This window comes from Euprymna scolopes, chromosome 21 (genome assembly GCF_053919585.1).
Source record: "Euprymna scolopes isolate OS-2025 chromosome 21, ASM5391958v1, whole genome shotgun sequence".
Lineage (NCBI taxonomy): Eukaryota > Metazoa > Mollusca > Cephalopoda > Sepiida > Sepiolidae > Euprymna > Euprymna scolopes.
In genome coordinates this window covers 93,971,904-93,995,675 of record NC_136502.1, presented here as the reverse complement: position 1 = coordinate 93,995,675, position 23,772 = coordinate 93,971,904, and the positions used below count along the sequence as shown (strand labels likewise).

General features: G+C 36.4%; 1 protein-coding gene across 5 annotated transcripts in view; it reads left to right on the top strand.

Annotated features, from left to right (window-relative positions):
- LOC145242590 (monocarboxylate transporter 14-like) overlaps positions 1–23,772 on the top strand; it is a 168,987-nt gene that overhangs the window by 67,418 nt on the left and 77,797 nt on the right. Inside the window, exon 2 of one of the 5 annotated variants that reach the window (XM_080105694.1) lies at positions 2,675–2,759. The exons of the other annotated variants lie outside the window; for them this stretch is intronic. The gene's annotated coding sequence lies outside the window, so the exon portion shown is untranslated. The remainder of the gene's footprint in view (positions 1–2,674; positions 2,760–23,772) is intronic. 5 annotated transcript variants of the gene reach the window in all.

Genomic DNA, 23,772 nt, shown 5'->3' with positions numbered 1-23,772 from the left:
ACAATCTCCAATTTTTGCCCAATCAAATCAAACAATCTCCAATTTTTGCCTAAGCAAATCAAACAATCTCCAATTTTTGCCTAAGCAAATCAAACAATCTCCAATTTTTGCCCAATCAAATAAAACAATCTCCAATTTTTGCCTAAGCAAATCAAACAATCTCCAATTTTTGCCTAACCAAATCAAACAATTTCCAATTTTTGCCCAATCAAATCAAACAATCTCCAATTTTTGCCTAAGCAAATCAAACAATCTCCAATTTTTGCCTAAGCAAATCAAACAATCTCCAATTTTTGCCTAAGCAAATCAAACAATCTCCAATTTTTGCCTAAGCAAATCAAACAATTTCCAATTTTTGCCTAAGCAAATCAAACAATCTCCAATTTTTGCCTAACCAAATCAAACAATCTCCAATTTTTGCCTAAGCAAATCAAACAATCTCCAATTTTTGCCTAACAAAATACAACATTCTTCAACGGCAAATAACGTAATATTTCTTGTTTCAAAATTAGGAACTGATATTGTCGATATCATCTGTTTCTAGCTATGAAATATTTTCCTATAATTTCATAAATAGTTCCTTTGTTTTATTGACTTCTATTTAATTAATCGGTTAGAATTATTAATTTTATTAGTTCTGCTGATTATAGCTCGTCATACAATCACATAGTCGCATCAAAGACGGCATTTTTTCGTCCATTAGTTGTTGTGATTCTTTAGCTTTCTTATCTGATGCTTCCGTTCAGTCTCAAGAGACAATGACTACCCCCTGTAAGGATAGCTGCAGGCGCAATTGTCAGGCAAGGCTTGTGCAGTCCCCCACCACACCTCTCCTGAATTGGCACAGTTTGAGTCCAATAGCAAGAAAAAGTGCTAGATGACTGGAAACAATGCCGAGATAAGCAGAGATCACATAAATCACCTGGAATTCTTAAATGGTCACCTATTTTAGTACTGACCAGGCTCAACGTTGCTTAACTTCACTGATCTAACAGGAACCAGTGCGTCAACGTGATTTGGCTTCCTTAATTATGCATGAATGAACTAGCAAATTGCAGGAATTATGCTTAAGGAGTAATCTATTTACAATGCACACATTCATTCATTCAAGTGTTGTCCTGCCTGGTAAGGCATTGATGGATATGACTCTTCGTCCATCTCTTTCCCTAAAGACACTCAGGAATTCATTATTGTTCATCATTTTTGAGGTTGCCCAAGTTTTCAATGTATGTTTCTCGTTGTTGTCCCCCTGCTTCTCCTACTTATGATCTTTCCCGTCAATTAAATCATCATTTTTGAGGTTGCCCAAGTTTTCAATGTATGTTTCTCGTTGTTGTCCCCCTGCTTCTCCTACTTATGATCTTTCCCGTCAATTAAATCATCATTTTTGAGGTTGCCCAAGTTTTCAATGTATGTTTCTCGTTGTTGTCCCCCTGCTTCTCCTACTTATGATCTTTCCCGTCAATTAAATCATCATTTTTGAGGTTGCCCAAGTTTTCAATGTATGTTTCTCGTTGTTGTCTGCTTCTCCTACTTATGATCTTTCCCGTCAATTAAATCATCATTTTTGAGGTTGCCCAAGTTTTCAATGTATGTTTCTCGTTGTTGTCTGCTTCTACTTATGATCTTTCCCGTCAATTAAATCATCATTTTTGAGGTTGCCCAAGTTTTCAATGTATGTTTCTCGTTGTTGTCTGCTTCTCCTACTTATGATCTTTCCCGTCAATTAAATCATCATTTTTGAGGTTGCCCAAGTTTTCAATGTACAAACAAATAAATAAATAAACAAATAAACAAATAAACAAACAAATAAATAAATAAATAAATAAACAAATAAATAAATAAACAAATAAATAAATAAACAAATAAACAAATAAATAAATAAATAAACAAATAAACAAATAAATAAACAAATAAATAAATAAATAAACAAATAAATAAATAAACAAATAAACAAATAAATAAACAAATAAACAAATAAATAAATAAACAAATAAAGAAATAAACAAATAAACAAATAAATAAATAAACATATAAATAAATAAACAAACAAACAAATAAACAAATAAATAAATAAACAAATAAATAAATAAACAAACAAACAAATAAACAAATAAACAAATAAACAAATAAATAAATAAACAAATAAACAAATAAATAAATAAACAAATAAACAAATAAATATAATCTGTTCTGATGTTTTTCCCCATAACCCTCATTTGTCTTTTTTGTACTGTTCTTATTAGAGACCTTTTTGTGTTTGCCATTTCTAATAACTCTTGATTTGTTTTCTTTTCTGTCCAGGATACCGTCAAAATTCTCCTCAGGAACCAAATTTCAGTTGCCTCTAGTCTCTCCCTAATGCTGTTGGCGATTGTCTGGTACTCACAACTGTATAAAAGAACAGACCATACATATGTTCAGAGTGTTCTGAATTTGGTGTCTATTTTAAACAATGCACACATGCAGGTGTGAAAACTGCAATCCAAGAAAAAGTGACATCATTTACTTTTCTTTGCGTAGTCTTTAAGATGGGAATTGTGAAAGGCAGACGGGTAAAATCTTGAGGTAACATTTGCTTAGATTTTCTCTACATTGTTGAAATAGGGAATTGACCTTTGGCCTTCACCTCAATTACGTCCCTCTCACTAGATATATTTCCATTTACCACCAGGTCACCCTGACGTGTACCAATGTGACCCTTGCCATACCAACTAACCAGGGAGCAGAGAAGGAATTTCTAAAGCACGCAGTCCTAGGTAAGAAAGTCGTGTTCTACAAATACTTACAAGGAATGCACTCCAGTGAATTTACAGCACTTGTAATCCGTCTCTTGCCACAATGTAAATACTCTTGCCGTACTTGAATAGCAACAAAATCCTATTTGAAAATATTCGTCAAGAGTATTTACATTGTGGCAAGGGATGGATTCCAAGTGCATTAAATTCACCGGAGAACATTCCTTTTTTTTTTTAGATGATAGTCACCACTTATTAAGGCTTGGAAGCCACTCGGGGATAAGGGTTATTGTATGTACAGTAATCAATGGGACAATATCGTCGTAAATGTTACTAATGGAGATTTGATAAAGTGTCTTACTAAAGCGGGCGATTTATTAGGAATTTGTTTATGTTGAACTTGAAGACATCCAAGTTGTAGTCAGGTGGGAAACAGGCAAATGTAAGAGAGTTCCACAGGCTTTGTTCATGGAATCTACGTTTTGATTTAAACACAGATAAAGAGTGGGGAAAATTATTGACAGTGGTTTCAGCTAGACAGGTGGTTTTCGTGAAAGATTGGCGAGGGGGGACCAGAGATTGGAGTTCAGACGAACACCTGCCACGGAAATAACGATCAAAGAAAGGCTCGCAACGTCTCTTCTGTGGGAGAGAGGTTGCAGGGTAGAGAAAAGGGCATCCCCTACCAAGCCATGAAGTTTATTTTGTACTCTGTCAAGGCAGGATAGGCTGTTTTTAGCAGCTCTTGCCCAGATATGGCAGCAGTATTCCATCCTTGGACGTACTTGGCTTTTATATAGATAGAGAATTGCATCAGTAGTGAGATATCTTCTGGAGTGGTAGAAGGATCCCACCATCTTTCCAGCGACCTTGGCAACAGACTTGATGTACATGTTCCATTTCAGATCAGGAGTAAAGGTCAAACCCAGAAGCTTGTCAAAACATGGGGCCTCTCCCAGACAAGAGCCATCCATCCCAATTGATTCCAGATGGGGATCAGAGCGTTGATGATGTAAGGATAGGAGTTTGGTTTTAGATGCATTAAAGGTAACCAGCCACGTCTTCCCCCACTGAACCACATGCTCAAAATCAGAGGAGAGAGAATCAGAGAGAACTTTGTCATTTACAGCCTTTGATGTGTTGCCGTAGATGGTCGTGTCATCAGCATAGATGTCAACGAATGATTTAAGTATGTGTTTAGGGAGGTCATTGATGTAGATCAGGAAGAGAGTTGGGCCCAGGATTGACCCCTGAGGGACTCCAGCATTAATACTGAAGGCCTCTGATTTTTGTCCATCGACCACTACTCTTATGAGCCTATCGGAGAGAAATGATTTAATGATTGAGAAAACATTTCCAGTTATACTGTAGCTGAAAATCTTTTGAAGTAGACCCTTATGCCATACCTTGTCGAAGGCTTTTGATATGTCAAGAGCAATTGCCCTAGAAAGGAAGCCTTTGTCAAGAGATTCACTAATCCTGTGAGATATAACCGTCAGCACATCTGCAGTAGATCTTGCAGAGTGGAAACCATATTGTGTGTCATTTAGAAGGTTATTTCTGCTGAGGTGGTTGACTATTTCTCTATTTAATATGGATTCCAGCAACTTACTCATAACACACATGAGACTTATTGGTCTGTACTGAGAGGGAGATGATTTATCACCTGAATTCTTAAATACAGGGCAAACTGATGAGGTCTTCCAGGGAGTCGGAAAGCACTTCTCCTTAAGGCAGCACTTAAACAGTTTCGTAAGTATGTGAGCAAGTTCTGGTTGAAACTTTTTTAACACTATAATTGGGATTCCGTCAGGGCAGTTGCTTTACTGGAATTTAGGTTCTTGATTAGCTTGGCGACCTCATGCACGGATATTTGTATGTTACCTAGCGTGTTCTGTGTTATAGGAGGAAATATGGGGAGTTGATGGCCTTCGTCGCATAGGGTAGAATTAGCTGCAAAGTTCTTTGCAAATAGTTTGGCCTTGTCTGATGCTGACGAGATGACCTCTGGTCCATTGATATACATATATCCATCAGAAATGCCTCAGTTATGTAAAATGGCAGTTGCTGACACCTGACACGGATATTCTCGGGAAGGCTGAGGGTTTGAGCATGGAAACAATAGTGATGAGGAACCGTTTGCGCTTGGTAGGTCATGTTGTTTGAATGGAGGATGTAAGACTGCCTAAGCTGTTGTTTTATGGCAAGCTTAAGACCGGGAAACATCCTCAACATCGACTAAAGAAGCGCCTGAAGGATTGCATAAAAGACGATCTTAAAGAGACCCTAGCAAAATGATGGCCTGAATGGAGGAGGTTAGTCAGAGAGGGATTTGAAATTTTTGTGAGGAAAAGGATCGATCATGCTGAACTCAGGAGCTACCTTTGGAAGTGCAATGTGTTAGTTTTTTCCATTGAATTGAACGGTTTGAAATGTGGGGCTTGTAATCGCATGCTCCTCTCAAAAACGGCTTACATTAACAATAAAAAAACACATGACATGATCAGAGGGAGCAAAAAAACAAAAAAGCTCACAACTTAGCCTGCCATATGTGTGGTGGCAAACTGTGTAAGTCAAATGCTGGCCTGAAAGGTCATCTTCGGGCCCACGGACGGGCTTTGGGTGTCACTAACGATTAACCTGAAAACTATGATGAGTTTGGTGGGGAGCACTGAGATGGCTAAAAGCAATTGTCATATATATATATATATATATGTATGTATGTATATGCATATATGTATGTATGTATGTATGTATATATATATGTACGTATATGTAAGTATGTATATGTATGTATATATATATGTATGTATATATATATATATGTATGCATATATATATATATATATGTATGTATGTATATATATGTATGTATATATATGTATGTGTATATATGTATGTATATGTATATATGTATGTATATGTATATATGTATGTATATATATCTATGTATATATATATGTATGTATATGTATATATATATGTATATGTATATATATGTATATATATGTATGTATATATATATATGTATGTATGTATATGTATGTATATACAGTAGCGTCCAAAAGGTAAGGAACGATCGATCAATTTTTTTTTTAATGGCTTCTAACTTTATCGATGAAAAAGAAAAAAACATTTTTGGTGAATTTTCCTATGTTTAATAATGGTAGTTAAAGAAATTTTTTTTTAAATTTTTGATTTTAATACATATTAGTTTTTTTTACATATAAATAAATTTAATTAAATTACAGGCGTCCAAATGTTAAGGAACGAGTGAAATTCATTATGAAAAAATAAAGAATCCTTTCAGTATTTAGTGAAAAGCCCCTTGTTTTCAATCATACTGTGGCATTTTTTGCTGCAAGACAGAACCAATCGTTCACATATTATAGGTGAAATATTATTCCAGGATGTTTTTATACATTCCCATAAATCATGAATATTTTTTTGGTTTTTTTCTGTGATCTTATCACCAATAATTTTCCAAACATTTTCAATTGGATTCAGGTCTGGGCTCTGAGCTGGCCAATCCATAACGCAAATATTGGATCTATTTAGCTCTTCTAAAACTATTTTTGCTTTATGGCACGGTGCGTTTTCTTGCATAAAGATATCATAATTAGAAGGATTAGGTACCACACGTTCTCTAATCAATTCTCTGTACATTCGGGCATTAACTTTTCCATGAATTCTCACAAGGGGGCCAGTTCCTTTTGAAAATATCATGCCCCATACCATTATACTGCCGCCTCCAAATTTTACTGTACTTTTAACACACTTAGGGGGCAGTCTTTCTCTATTTTTTTTCTTCTGACATGTGGTCTTTTGTCTGATCCGAAAAAATTAAATTTAAATTCATCAGTAAAATGAACCTTTTCCCAGAGAGAGAGAGAGAGAGAGAGAGAGAGAGAGAGAGAGAGAGAGAGAGAGAGAGAGAGAGAGAGAGAGAGAGAGAGAGAGAGAACAAAATAAACAAATGACAGAAGTCTATATTCCAAATTTCATAATGTTGACCATCTTACAATTTATTTCTTTAATTATGTTGGCATTTACAATTCTTGACAGCAACTGTTTCGTAGCGCAAAATGATTCACTTAATTATTATATCAATCAATCAATCTTTTGCTCTCAGCTCATCAGAAGAAATGGCAATTATCAATTCACAAAAGAAAAAAAAAATAATAAAATGCATTTGGGCATGATTACAAAATCCAAAAATTGGAAAAGAAGTTGCAATTACCTTTTATTTTATCTTTGATTACGCCATTTTGAATTTGCAAGTAAAGTCAGTAAAATTTAAATTTTCATATTAATAAATTGTATTCATTTTGATATACACTACTAAAACATAATTCTATTCAATATTTTATTAATACATTATTTATAATTAATCCATATATATATATATATTTACTTAGACAATATTAATAATTCTAATATATATGTAACATATGTCTATATATTTATTTAATTTTATACGAAACTAATTTCAGGACAGGAATTTCAAACGAGTCATATAGTATTTCTATTGGTATCTCTTCGGTATTTTCTGTTACGTCAGTGGTGTGTCCTAGTATTAACCGATTCTAATGTCTTTTGCATGGAAATTTGTTTTCTTTTATATCGTACTAGCAGTTCAGCTCGGCTTTGCTTGGGTCCTATGTAATGTTAATAACTTGATAGGCATATATATATATATATATATATATATATATATATATATATATATATATATATATATTAAAAGTTTGACTCCTGTCCAGATAACCTACATCTAAAATGTCAATTGTTTAGACTGAATGGCTGAATAGTTTGCAAGAGACGGCAAAGATCAAATCTTTTGGATTTTGACTCCTTTGCAGACAAATTTTCGGCCAAAAACTGATTAAAAAGCTGAATACACTTCATGTAAAATTTCAAATGTTTAAACCAAAAATTGGCTGAGAGGTCAATTTTTTTTAACTTTCACCCCAATTTTTACCCCTTAACATTTATTGTTTTGGGCTCAAATCAAAATAAAAATGTTTACCCGTGTCCAAGTTGCCTACATCTAATATTGCAAGTGTTTAGACCCAAAATTGGCGGAGGAATTTGGTAGAGTCTGCAAAGGTCAACTCTTTCAACTTTGACCTTTTGGAATGAAAATTTTTCCTCCAAAACTGATTAAAATATTTACTGCATATCTGAGTACCCATTATGTAAAATTTCAAATATTTAGACCCAAAATTGGCTGAGTAATTTGCTAGAAACCGCAAAGGTAAAATCTTTTAAACTTTGATCCCTTAGCAGCTCAAATTTCAAAGGTTTTGGGGCTCAAATCAAATTAAAAGCTTGATCCATGTCCAAGTAACCTACATTTAAAATTTTAAGTATTTAGGCCCAAAATTGGTGGAGGAGTTTGGTAAAGTTTTCAAATGTCAAATCGTTGAACTTTGACCTCTTAAGAGCCAAATTTCTAACCGAAAGCCGATTAAAAAAATTCTTCCAAATCTCAATACCCCTTATATCAAATTTCGAGTCTGCGGACTGAAAATTGACAGAGTAATTTGATAGGGAAACGTACACAGACAGACAGACAGACAATCTCACTTTTATAGATATATAGATATGACTTGTCTAATTCTTTTGGTCACCATCCCCTCTTCCCAAAACATTTTCTAGCCATAAAGTTTTCGAAGGAAACTTAGTGGCTTAGCCTATAGACTTTATTATTGAGGATGTCTTCGCAGGAATAGGTAACAGTGTATCAAATACCGAGCGTATTTTTGTTGCAAACATTAACACTACCGGCCATAAATGTGGCGTCACATTCGGGTTTAGCGGGATTCTGTAAACTGCCAAAATTTTCTGAATACTTCTCTCATTTGTGTCCACAGCTTTGATTTTCTTCTGCCATTCCGATAAACCAGCGCTGTTACATGCTCAATTGACAGTGATTTGCAGAATTCCTTAAATTCTTGTTCTGTGAGTTGAGTTCTATTGTCGACGACTAAAGTCTTCGGTAGTTCAAAACGACTAAAACTTTCGTCAATTGCATTTATAGTGTCCGTCGGATGTTTGCACTTCTGTCACTTTGTGAAACTATCCACTATGACTAAGTAATATAATTCATTTATGGGCCCTGCATAGTATATAAGACCACCATTCGCCCACGTATGGAGTATTGTTGTCACATTTGGGCTGGTGCATCTGCTACTAGTCTCTCGCTCCTAGACAAGGTTAAAAAAAGTCGCCAATCTGATAGGCCCTGGCATCTAAGCTTCAGCCTCTGTCCCATCGACGAAACGTTGCATCCCTCTGCTTGTTCTACAAGTATTTTAATGGTGAATGCTCTGACGAACTGCACACACTTGTGCCCCCACGATGTAGACACCCTCGACAAACCCGACAGGCAGCTAAATCCCACTCCCACACAGTAGAGATCCCTAGATGTAAAATATCTTTCTACTCCAGTAGTTTCTTCCCCAGAACCGCTAGACTCTGGAATTCCATTCCAGGTTTCTGCTTCCCTAACTGTACTGACATGCAGAAGTTCAAGTGCAACGTGAACCGACATCTTGCTGCTCAAATCCCAACATAGTGCCCCAGTAGTTGCTGCCCCTGATAGTAGCCCTCTACACCAAAGTGGCAATGTGCCTTGTTTGGGGTGAAAATGTAAAAAAAAAAAAAAAAATGGAGTCCATGGAGCATTCCTCTTTGACCACGGCTGAATTTTTACTGGCGATTCCCTTGCTGCTAATAGCATGCTCTACATTGTTTCAGCACCATTTCTATGTCCTGGTCCATCCTAGGCCAATACGCATAACCTCTCATTAACGATTTCATTCGTGAAATACCCGGATGGTCCGTATCGAAGTCTTTGAGAACTCTCTTCTGCAGAGTAGGCGGCATTACTACTCTGCCTTTAGCAATACACGGTCACATATAGGAAAAAGTGACACACTATTTCTCTTTTTATTTTCCTCATTCCATTAGACTTGCTTTTTCATTTTATTAATGAAATTATCATTCGCCACTGATTTTTCGACGTCTTAGAACGTGACCGGAAGTTTTCTAATCATATTGCATAAGATTCGACAATTCATTCTCCTTTCTTAGCGCCGCGATTACTGTTTCTTCAAGTGGTTCCGAATATTTATGCATCAATCTTGATAATCCATCGGCGTGATCTATCCTTTTTGACAGTATGTTCTTTTTATTTTAAAATTATAACTCAATAGAATTATGCCCCGACGTTACAATTGATTTCTCGTGTGCGTTGGTTTACCTTTTTTTGAACCAAAAATTGTTATTTGTGGTTTGTGGTCTGTTTGCAGAATAAACTCTCTTCAGTAAACAAATTTGTTAAACTTTTTTACAGAATAAATTACTGCTAAACCCACTTTTACAATTTGACTGTAATTTTGTTCCACAGGAAGCAACGTTATCGAGGCATGTGCTTTGTAGATCCATCCGCGATTTTGTGAAGCAGTACAGCATCTAGATCTTTATTGCTAGCAGTCGCTACATGTTTTGTCTTCTTGGGGTTGAAATGTGCCAATGATAGGTCTGCTAACAAACAACGCTTTTACTTTTTAAACGCCTGTTTGCATGATTCTGACCAAATCCACGTTGTGCCACTTTTTTTTTTCGAATTATTTAATAGCCATCTTATATCATATATACGTTTGGTATATGAATGCTAGAGTAATTTACTAATCCCAAGGAAGCCTGAGGTTATCCACGTTATCAAGTGTGGGGATATTCTTAATAGTTTCAGCCCTTTTTGGGTCTGGCCTTTCTCCTTTACTGTCAATAATCTGCCTTAAATATTTTATCTTTTTTAAGAATTTGCATTTTTCAGAACTCGGCTTGAATTTGTATTCTTCAATTCTCTTTACTGAACCTTGTGTCGCATCTTATTTTCGCTTTTAATCAAAATATCATCTAAATATTCCTATTCCATACCCGCCAACATCGTGTCCATCACAGTAGAACCTCAGGATGCGGCATTAAAAATTAGTAACAAAATACAGTAAAGCACATGTTTATAATCAAATAACATTATAAATAACACCGTAAGGCGGGGCAAATACCGTAACTAGGGACCGGAAAAAGATCGTATTCCATATGGTAACATGAAAAAAAAAAAGCCGTATCCTAGGGCCATCCTGTGGTTCTATTGTATTTGCTAGAATAGGCTTGGAGCTACTTTTAATAATAAAGGAAGGCGATTAAGTTTTAAAAGTTCGTTTATGTGTTTGTTGTCAGGTACTTTGAACATTCTTCATTGACTTTAACCTGAAGGTAAACTTCCGACAAATCTAATTTTGAAAACTTTTTATCGCCGTTTAATTTTGTGAATTTAATCTTCTGAAGATGGTAGGGGGCATACATGGTCTCTTCGAGTCATGCATTTTTCGATTTTTATTTTTATATATAACTAGCGGGGGTACCCGGCGTTTCCTGGGTCTTTAGAGGTGTGTGTGTGTGTGTGTGTGTGTGTGTTGGGGGAGGGTAAATCAAAACAAAAGAATAAGTAAAGCAATAACCCTGTTTAAATATTAAAAAAAAAAAAAACAATGTAAAAACGTGTAAGAGCACGTTGACAAAATTAGGTTGTTTTTTTTAAATATTTAAACTAATTCAAGTTCCGACGTCATTTGCACAGTCGTAGAAGCTATCTTGTCACGAGGGAACGATTTTTTGCTAACCCCTCCCTGTACAAAACTGGCCTGTTTAAGATGAAGGAATTAATGTTTTTGGCCAATTTTTCGATATTTGTCTTCTATGAAAATCCGTCACCTCTGTCAAAAGTTTTTGCGAGACATACAAACACACACACAAACACAAACGCATTTTCGCTTTTATATACATAGAAGATGTTAATGACGCTCAATCTGAGTAATCGACTTTTGAAGTTACACCTTTTTTTCCAAACCTTTTAATTCCTCATTTATTGCGTATAGTGTCGAAAATGATACTTTTTGGGTTTAAAAATCGGTTTAAAATCTTTTTAAATTCGAAGTGAACTTCTGTTCACAGACCTATTCCTTTTGATATAACCCCCCCCCCAAAAAAAAGGAAGGGAATTCGTTTTTCAAATACATATTAATGTTTTTATTCGCTTTGTTTTATTTTTAATAACGACACTAACATGGTTATTTTTTTTTTTTTACGTAGGCATCACCACATTGTCAAGGCCCAGAGGCTACTCAAGGATAAGGCTTAAAGAGTGTACAGTAGAAATTGTTCAATATAGTAATCATTAGTAATGAAAATTTGGTAAATTTGATAACTTATATGGAACGGCTCATCAAGAACTTATTTACTTTAGACTTGAGCACAACCATATTGTAGTCAGCCGGAAAGCAGGAAAACGGAAGACAATTCCACAGGCGTGCAGTTCTAAGAAAGAAGCTTTGTTCATGGAATCTACGTTTAGGCTTAGGCACAGATAAAGAGTGGGGGGAATTATTGATAGTGTTTACAGCTAGACGAGTGTTTCTTGTGAAAGTTTGGCGAGGGGGGACCATAGATTGAAGCTCAGTTGAACACTTTCCATGAAAATAACGATACATCAGAGACAAACTCGCAACATCTCTTCTGTGAGATAGAGGTTGCAAGGAGGAGAAAAGGACATCTCCTACGAGGCTACGAAGTCTATTTTGAGCTCTATCAAGGCAGGACAAGTCCTTTCTAGCAGATTCTGCCCAGATGTGGCAACAGTATTTCATCCTTGGACGTACCTGGCTCTTATATAGATAGCGAATAGCATCAGCAGTGAGATATTTACCGGATCGATAGAAAGATCCCACCATTTTTCCAGCGGCCTTGGCAACAGATTTGATGTACGTGTTCCATTTAAGATCAGGAGTAATGGTCAAGCCCAGAAGCTTGTCAAAACTTGAGGCCTCCTGAAGACGAGAGCCATTCATTTCAATTGATGCCAAATGTGGATTAGAATGTTGATGATGTAAAGAGAGAAGCTTGGTTTTAGATGCATTAAAAGTAACCAGCCACTCCTTTCCCCATTGTACTACGTGCTCAAGATCAGAGGAGAGAGAATTGGAGAGAACTTGGTCGTTTACTGTCTTAGATGTGCTACCATAAATGGTAGTGTCGTCAGCATAAATGTCTACAAATGATGTAAGGATGTGATTTGGAAGATCATTAATGTAGATCAGGAAAAGAGTTGGGCCCAGGATGGACCCCTGAGAGACACCGGCATTAATACTGTGAGCTTCTGATTTTTGCTCCTCAACTACTACTCTTATGAACCTATCAGAAAGAAATCATTTAATAATTGAGAAGACTTTTCCAGCTATACCATAGCTAGCGATCTTATGAAGTAAACCTTTATGTCATACCCTATCAAAGGCTTTAGATATGTCAAGAGCAATTGCCCTAGAAAGATTGCCTCCGTCGAGAGATTTGCTAATCCTATGCGATATAACTGTAAGCACATCTGCTGTAGATCTAGCAGAACGGAAACCATATTGAGTGTCACTAAAAAGTTTATTTTTGTTGAGATGGTTGATTACTTCTGTATTTAACACAGATTCTAGCGACTTACTCATGACGCACAGGAGACTTATTGGCCTGTACTGAGAGGGGGACGAGCGATCACCTGAATTCTTAAATACAGGGCATACTGATGAGATTTTCCAGGGAGATGGGAAACTATTCTCCTTAAGACAACGTTTAAACAGTTTTGTAAGTATGGGCGCTAGTTCAGGTTGAAGTTTTTTTGAGTACTATAATTGGAATACCGTCAGGGCCAGTTGCTTTACTGGAATCAAGGTTTTTGATTAGCTTGGCAACATCACGTACAGATATACGTATATCACATAGTGTGTTTTCTGATACAGGAGGAAATATTGGGGGTTGGCGGCCTTGGTCGCAAAGGGTAGAATTAGCTGCAAAGTTCTTGACAGAGTTTGGATTTGTCTGATGCTGACGAAATTACCTCAGGTCCTTTGATAATAGTTGGGATGGAGCACACGCTTCTGTTCAGGATTCTGTTTGCTATTTGCCAAAACTGGTGGGAACCAAGCCGCTGCTCAGCTACTTTGGACTTAACAGATTGAGCATACAACTCTCTTGCGTTCTTTATTACTTTCTTACAATGGTTGCTGGCAGTCCTGAAAACGGCTTTAGTTTCCATACATCTATTACGTTTGAAGCAGTGAAAAAAGTGATTTCTGTGCGCAATGGCAGCAGCACATTCTGGAGAGAACCATAGCTGGCTGTTAGGTTTTTGCTGAAACTTTTTAGAGGGTATGAAATGGTCAATACCTACAATTAACTATTCAGTCAGGTCTAATACTATAGAGGACACATCCTTTTTAAACATGGAATGCAGAGGTAGATCAGATATAAATGTACGGAAGCTATCCCAGTCAGCCTTAGTGTATCGATATGCTGTACGATGGAGAGGTACATCTGGGGACTTATTACATTTCATTTTTATCTTAATTGATACAACAGAGTGGTCGGAAGATCCAAGAGGCGACAGAACAGAAACTGAACATAGTTCAGGCAAGTTGTGAGAAAAAGGTCTAGTAGGCTCGCATACTGGCCGTCATTGTCGGGCACACGGGTGGGTTCCTGAACAATCTAAGTGAGGTCATAGGCAATGGAGAAATCATGACAGAACCTCCCCTCATCATCGGTCTTGTTTGAGTGGGTCAACCATTCGACGGTTTGAGCATTGAAGTCTCCACATACGTGAATGTTAGCTGAAGGATATGCAGATAGGACTTGGTCAATTTTCTCAGATATGCTTTGAAAGATAGTAACTCCGCTGTTGTGGGGGCGATAGAGAGTAAATATAAATGCAGTAGTGTGAGTTAAAGCAACCCGGAAGCACATATAGGGTAAGTTAGGATCTTCCTTGGAGATGTCCCTCCCACATGGAAAGCTATCTTTAATATAGGCACATATTCCATGCCCATGGCGATCTTGGGGGTCAGATTTGGAAGTTAAGTTAGTGTATCCTGTAATTGGAAACTCTTCTAGGGAAATAGCCTGTCCAATGCCAGTTTCACTTAAAAACAAAAGGTCTGGTTTAGTCTCCTGTAATTGGGTTTCAACCTCTGGAAGGTTAGAACGTAGACCCCTTTATAGAATCAATTAATCGATAATTCCAATAGGTTCAACAGTACAGCCCAGTTCAATCTGAAAAAATTGTGTGAACGATGTATCAGTTCTTTCCATGGACGAAATGTTCAATTTAGTTATCTCTTAAACTTAAATCTTATACCTGGTGCTTCTCTGGTAATTTTTCTGTGCTCTTTAACCTTGAACTACCTATTTTTTCACGTTTGTTCGTTTATTATTACTTCATGAATCTAATAATAATTTTACGGTCTGCCCATTTATTTTTATATTCACGTACTCTCTTTTTTACTATCATTCATTTCGTAATTAGCCAAAACTTTAATTTTGCCTAGCAATGCCATTTTCTTCATTCCTTGCTGATTCCGCACTTTCTGCGATTCGTTGGGTTGTAGGTTTTCACTGTTTTGTTTAAATTGCTTTCATATTGTTCCTCCGCATTATCCGTGCTTCATTGCCAATTAATGTGTTCTTACTGGGACACTCAGCATGAATAAAACACACGAAGCTGAATTCTCATGGTTACAAACAAGGAATATTAAGGTCGCCTGCAAAATGGCCACACCTCGCTCCATTTATTTACAATAATAAAGACATCGAAAAAAAAACCCAAAAAACAACTATGCCCTCTGGTTGTAAAGGGCTATAATTAGTCACATTAGGATTAGTGGCGTAAGGGAAGTAACTCTGCCTACACACCCACAATTAAAGCATATTTATCCTTCAATAAACAGTTTTTTTTTAATATTCATTTCACGCATTGCTTATAGCATTTCTTTATTTGGATTTGATTTTTATCTCCCAGTCTCTATCCGTGATATGCTTTTCTCTTCAATCCGATTATCTCTTTTTAATATTTATTAGACGCTGGCATTTCTTATGTTTTGCAGCATAACGTTTGGGTCTTGTCCCATACTACTAAGAATTTTTGTTCTAATTTCTTTATCCTCCGATGGCATTAAACCTTGGACAAAAATTGAGCATATCGGTCAATAATTCCATCAAATTGCGGGGTGTAGCGATAAAATTGTCACCCTAGAAAAGACAACATGATTCCATTTTCATTTGATGAACACCGGTTTGCTTTTTTTGTTGATGTCCATCTATAGTTGGCCAGTTGTGTACAAATCTCAAGAGCGATAGGAGCCTTCTACCATGCCTGCAAGTGACACAATGTTCAACGAGCGAGATCAGAGATGCGCCACTGAACAACTCATGCTCTCTACTGATCCAACAGGACCATTGCCAGCACCCTCAAAATGCAAATCCAGATGGTTAAATGCTTGAGGGCACAGCTCAACAAAGCTTACGGGCATAGTTATAGTCTTTGGTGTGGTTTCAAATAAGGACCACATCATGCCACTTTACATCTTCAAAGTCAACACCAACGTCTACCTGGATGTGCTGAAGAATGTGATCCCTGGTGCAATCAGGTGGCCACTGGCAGACCCTGGGTGTGACAGCAGAACTCGGCGCCAGCCCACAAGTCCAAAGAAACCCAGGTTTGGCTTCAGAAGGTAGTGTTACGACTTTGTACCCTTCTCTAACTGCCTCCCCTCCTCCCCTGACCTGAACTGCTGGACGTTTGGTGATACATCGATAAGATCACCATCATGACTCCCCACAACATCAAAGCCACCCTGACCATCACTATCTGCTGAGTATTTGTCAAGTTTCAACCGGTGCTTGTGGAAAAGGCATGCTCCAAGTTCCGGACCCGTATAGAAGCGGTGATTGAGGCTGAAGGCAGTTACATTGAATAGATGTCAGCTCTACTAAGATAATCAAGTAATCTGAATTGATATTTCAATAAATGTTTTTAAATAAAGCTGTAGTGTTGTTTTCTTTAGGGCGACTCTTTTATCGTTCCACCCTTTAAATGCTTAATACTGTGTATTCACCATATCAGCATACCTGATCAAAGCACCATCCTCAATTTTTTTCTCCTTCTGTTTTTTGTTAAAGGATTAAATTCGAATATTTTGTATTTTTCTTCTGTCCCAACTTTTGTAGAAATAGAATGGTATTTAAAAAATATTTGTGTCTGTTCCATTGCTTTTAACGTATCCACAAAAAAAAAAGATATTACGTCAATTTGTGTAGACAATAAATACGTACAACAAGAAAAAAGGGACAATTTCTTATTTCTGTAAGAATTTAATAAAAGTCTTATTTATACATTTCTCATTCAGTTAAAAATAAAAAATAAATGGAGAGAATTTCTGTAAGTAACAATCTTTCTAATGTTCTTCGTTAGTTTTTTTTCCTTTATTCCAACTTGCAAGATCCTTTCGATTAATTCGCTAGATTTTTTTTTTAACTTATGGATTCGTTTCGAATCCAAAGTTACCACTGATACACCGTGAGTGTGTTTCGAATCCTTTCGTCGCCACTAATCTGGTTGCAAAAAAGGTATATATATATATATATATATATATATATATATATATATATATATATATATATATGTAGTTTGTAGCTGAGCAGTCTTGCTTCAGTTCGAGTAATAAATCTGGTATGTCGCAGTATGGGCGAGTATCGTAGACAAAGTGGAGTTCTCAGCGTGAGGCCTGTATACCTTTCAACATACCAGCCATTCTGTCATCCCCTATTTTAGGGCGCCATTCAAGTCTCTCCATCTAGACATTCCCTTTCACTATCTAACAGACTAAAGGGTTCGGTTCATCAAACTTAATTGGTCAACCAACTCAGGGATAAGGGTTATTGCAAGTACATTACGTTAGTGTGAAGATTTGATGAGGTGTTTAATTAAGGGGGCGGTTCATTAAGAATTTGTTAACATTGGACTTGATGACATCCAAGTTGTAGTCCGGAGGGAAGCAGGCAGACGGAACAGAGTTCCACAGGCGTGCAGTTCTAAGAATGAAGCTTTGTTCATGGAATCCGCGTTTTGATTTAGGCACAGATATAGAGTGGGGGAAAATTTTCACAGTGGATTCAGCTAGACGGGTGCTTTTCGTGAAAGATTGGTGAGGGGGGAACAGAGATTGGAGTTCAGGCGAGTACCTGCCATGGAAATAACGATAAAACAAGGATAGGCTCGCAATGTCTCTTCTGTGGGAGAGAGGTTGCAGGGTAGAGAAAAGGGCATCGCCCACTAAGCCACGAAGTCTATTTTGTACTCTGTCAAGGCAGGATAGGCTGTTTTTAGCAGCTCCTGCCCAGATATGGCAACAATATTCCATCCTTGGACGTACTTGGCTTTTATATAGATAGAGAATTGCATCAGTAGTGAGATATCTTCTGGAGTGGTAGAAGGATCCCGCCATCTTTCCAGCGACCTTGGTAACAGACTTGATGTACATGTTCCATTTCAGATCAGGAGTAAAGGTCAAACCCAGAAGCTTGTCAAAACACGGGGCCTCTCCCAGACGAGAGCCATCCATCACAATTGATGCAAGCTGATAGAAGTTTGGTTTTGGATGCATTAAAGGTAACCAGCCACATCTTCCCCCACTGAACCACACGCTCAAAATCAGAGGAGAGAGAATCAGAGAGAACTTTGTCATTTACAGCCTTTGATGTGTTGCCGTAGATGGTCGTGTCATCAGCATAGATGTCAACGAATGATTTAAGTATGTGTTTAGGGAGGTCATTGATGTAGATCAGGAAGAGAGTTGGGCCCAGGATTGACCCCTGAGGGACTCCAGCATTTATATTGCAGGCCTCCGATTTTTGTCCATCTACCACTACTCTTATGAGCCTATCGGAGAGAAATGATTTAATGATTGAGAAAACATTTCCAGTTATACCATAGCTGGAAATCTTGTGAAGTAGACCCTTATGCCATACCTTGTCGAAGGCCTTTGATATGTCAAGAGCAATTGGCCTAGAAAGGAAGCCTTTGTCAAGAGATTCACTAATCCTGTGAGATATAACCGTCAGCACATCTGCGGTAGATCTTGCAGAGCGGAAACCATATTGTGTGTCACTAAGAAGGTTATTTCTGCTGAGGTGGTTGACTATTTCTCTATTTTATATGGATTCCAGCAACTTACTCATAACACACAGGAGACTTATAGGTCTGTACTGAGAGGGAAATGACTTATCACCTGAATTCTTAAATACAGGGCAAACTGATGAGGTCTTCCAGGGAGTCGGAAAGCACTTCTCCTTAAGGCAGCGCTTAAATAATTTCGTAAGTATGGGAGCAAGTTCTGGTTGAAGTTTTTTTTACACTATAATTGGGATGCCATCAGGGTCAGTTGCTTTACTGGAATCAAGGTTCTTGATTAGCTTGGCGACCTCATGCACGGATATTTGTATGTTACCTAGCTTGTTCTGTGTTATAGGAGGAAATATAGGGAGTTAATGGCCTTCGTCGCATAGCGTAGAATTAGCTGCAAAGTTCTTTGCAAATAGTTTGGCCTTGTCTTACGCTGACGAGATGACCTCTGGTCCATTGATAATGGTTGGGATAGAACGCACACTTCTGTTCAGGATCCTATTTGTTATTTGCCAAAACTGGTGGGATCCAAACCGCTGATCAGCTACCTACATTTGCACGTTTTGAAACCATTTCTGACGACCAGGAATTTTCCCATTCTCTTTGTTTTACAAAGGAATTTAACCTACTTTTTAATTCTCTAACCAATATTTTTATTATGCATTCTTTCTAAGAATGTGAATAGATTTTCCAGCCAGATTTTATTCATAGAATATTTTAAAAGAATCAACAATTCAACTAGACATTCCATTTAAAACCTATTATTCTTTAAAACTTATCTACAGGGTTCGATCCTCGTTTTATCTGATATCCTTTTCATTTAACTAATTCTCTTTTTTTTTACTTACATGAAAAGGGGACAGCCTTTTCATGTAACACTACTACTATCACATGATCAACCGGTCACTGGTGTGTGACCGACCCACGTGTTACACTAAATGTCTTAGAAACGGTCCCATGATGATGTGACGATGAGCCAGTCAATAGGGTCTGAGTATAAAGAAGAAAAGCATACCTGAGATGTCGGATGTGGCTCAGTGGCCCATTCTTCTCTTTTTCTTTTGTCTTCAGAGCCGCATCATTTTTTAATGAAGACATTTATGGCACACATACACAAAAAAAAAAAAAAAATGACACACGACACAATTGTAATATATATTGTATAATCTTAACTATTTATTTTACAAAAAATATATTACAATACAATATACAAATTATAATTAATTTTTACAATAAAAAATAGACAATAGGCTCTTCAAAACTAACTAACCTACCTTAACTAGAGTGGAGGGAAGGGGTGCCCCCTCCCACCTCATTTATGAAGAGACAGAAATATGCATGCTCACTTCATGACGGTCCAGACAGAAAGAGGTCGATAAAAGAAAGGGGTTGCATTTTTCTGCGTATTCCTCCGCCTACGGCCAAACCACAACCATGTAGGGGGGAGGGTGCCAAACCACCACCACTACTACTACTACTACTACTACTACTACTACTACTACTACTACTGTTAAAGCTAACAAAACAAGCACTGTTCTACTCATATTCACACTAAACAAGGCAAATTGCTACTGAGACCTAAGGGGCTATTGTCAATTAGTGAGCACGTCTACAGAGACACTATAAAGAGGGAGTTGAGCAACACTTAAATTTCTTGATGTTGTACAGCCTGTAAGATAAAAGTCAAATCCAAACAAAGAAAGAAATGTTATATGCAATGCGTGCGGTGGAATCCATATTAAAAGCTGTTTCTTGAAGGATAAATATGCTCTTATTGTGGGCGCGTGCGTCATCATAGTTTATATTGTCTGACGAAACAGAGAAAGTAAAAAGAAAGTCGGAACGCGAAGGTGAACGTAGTTTTGTCTAATAACGAAATGAACGAGGGTAAAAAGACAGTACGTGAATATAAAAATAAATGCGCGGACCGTAGAATTGTTACTAGATTTCTGTAATAAACTTAAATTTCTGGATGTTGCACAGTCAGGGAAGCAGGATTCCAAAGCGTAGCAGGTGAAGGAAATAAATTTTCAAAGTAGAAGATTCTCTGGCGCCGAGACACCTCTGCAACGAAAGCATGTGATTTTGCTGCGTGCCAGTTAATCAGAGGTATTTAGTTTGAAGGGGGCACCAGTTCTGCAAGGCTTTCAGAGCACATTCCATTAAAGCACTTATAAAACAAACACAGGGAATCAACTTTTGGGCAATGGGACAACAGTTGGTGTTTGGCCGACAGCAATGGGATCTATTAGATTGAAGACTCTTTTTTTTTTTTAACCCTGTCCAATCCAGAGAGATTATTAGTTGATGAGCATTTTTCTAGCACGGTAGAGGGAGCCCACCTTCTTTGCAGAAGCCTTGGCAACGTCTTCTATATAGTTCTACCAATTCATGTTACCTGTGAATGTTGGGCTGAGGAGTTTGAATCATGGATTCTCAGCTAGAATGTTGTTATACAAGGCAATCAGCAACTAAAAGTGATCTTTGTTGAAGGAAAGCAGTTTTGTCTTAGTAGCATTAAATGTTGCCATCCATTTATGTCACCTTTCTACTACAAACTAGAGGTTGTTTTTGAAGGCTTCAAACATAAACTTGAATCTTTATACCTGTATTACATATATATATACTAGCAGGACCTGTGGAAATTACACAGCGGACATTTTCACATGTAATATATTGACGTTGGCATTCTGTGCATGTTCAGCATAAGTAGAGATGCTTTGATATTATTGCAGCTCTTTTGTTAAAAAATTCATCTAAGCAAGCAGGGAGGCACTGTTTAGTGTGGTCGTAAAATATGCTTAAATATATTTTAATTTATGCAAATTTTGTATATATTATTTAAGAGTCAATTTTCTATCGATTCTTATATATATATAATTATATAGTATAAAGTTGCGATTTCAAAAATAAAAAAAAAGTATCTATATGACTTGGGTGCATTAGCTTGAATCGAAACCAAAATCCAAACTTATGAAGAAAAAAAAAATATATATATATATTAGTGATGGGACGATTCCAAAATTTTTCTCGATTCCGATACAATACCAATTCCGATGCGATTCCCGATTCCGATTCTAATAACAAAAACAAAACTATAGAATGAGCTCATTAAATGGCGTCGAATTAAGTCTGTTTAAGAAACGTTCCGATATTTGGAGCTTAACTTATTGCAGAGAACAATGATTTTAAGATATAAATATACCAAATTTATTCTTTAAAAATCAACTAACAATTTGTTTATGTCAGTTTTTTTTTCTCTTTATAATTTTGTGAAAAAAAATCTATAACAGACACATTTATTTTTTATTTGTATCTCACCGATAATTTAAATACAAAATACGAATTTAGGAAAACTTGTCCCCGGAAAACTTGTCCATTTTTGCTAGGTAAGAAAACTGGTCGATTATTGAATAAATATCGATTGAAAACACATTTTATGACAGTTTTTGAAGGAGATATTGTTTTTAAAAGAGAATACACATCCCATAATATTTAAAAAAAATATTTTTACTTGTTTATTGTTGTTTAAAAAAAATAAAATTGTTTTTTCTAAGTGTTCGTTTTCTACCTAGCTTTGTAAGTTTTTTTTGTGGTTTAACTTATTTTAAAGAATTTATTTAATTATTTGTGGTTTAACTTATTTTAAAGAATTTATTTAAAATAAAGAAAGTTATGTCGAGTGCTACTTTTGAACAAAAAATGTCCGATATGAGAGGACCACATTTAGGAGTCTCGATAATGGAGCAAAAATAGAAAATTAAAGAAAATATTGAGTTAAACGCCCTCTTCACCTCCAAAAGAAAATAACTTTGTATATTTTTTAGGTAATGTCCAAGATCATTGCTCGGAAAAAATTCAGCTACCCGAAGTGGATACGGTTGATTATGTAACGAAACCGAACGGAAGACACAAAAAAAAACGAAACCATATATTTATTTAAAAAATTACTTGTGTTATTACAAAAAAGAAAAAAAAAAATGATAAGAAAACACTTTTTGTATTATCAAATAATAAAACAAATATTTTATTTTGAAAAATTAATTTAGTTTTAACACTTTTTGTGTTCACGAAACAACAAGAAATTTGTGCACTATGCGGATGGCGCTTATCTTTTTCATGCATTTCACTAAACTGTCGCCAGGTGGTGCTTCCAAACATTTAAATTATTAATTTGTTGTGTCGGAAATTTATCTTGTTTCCAGATAAATTTGACGCGAAAGTAATTAGCCTGAAAAAAAAATAAGCATGGAATAAAAAAGGTGGAGGGGGGGGGCAAAGAATAAAATATAAAGGTCTTGTTTCAAAACGAAGAAAAGATTTTATTCACAATAAAATTAGTTGCAATTTTTTCCCTTTGTGGGCATTAAATTAAAAAAAAAAACGCCAAGGTAACATATAATGAAAAAAATAACATTGGTTCTTATAATGAAGATGTCGTATCCATGAACAAATACAATAATAAAATTCAAAATAGTAGTTCCTAATCACACTCTCATATGTAATAAATTTTAGGAGCGTACTCACAAATTGAAAGCCAGTCAGGCACGAGCCTGTTTTTTTTTTTTTCTCTCGTTTAAAGTTCTTTTAGAAATATTTTTCCTTTCATTTACGTGCAAACCGTAGCCACGCAAAATAAAAACCTTTTAAAAAATTATACTCCTTCCAAATACGTGCAGACCGTGGGCACGTAGATAGTTTTCAGAAGTATGCCTCGTCGCATATCCGGGGTATTCTTGCCAGGTTTTCTTCTTTGAAGCAGGCTCCAAAATTCCTTGTCTGCACGGGGCAATGAACCTGCATCCACTCTCCACACCGCTGGAACCAAAAAAGAGACCGAAATTCGCGCTAGGCTCGTGACGACATCAAGGAGCTAGCATTTCCCTTTTCTCCAAATTAAAGCGAGTTTCATACAAACCCAAAATGTATGAAACTAAGAATCATAAAAGATACGAAATACAAAAAATC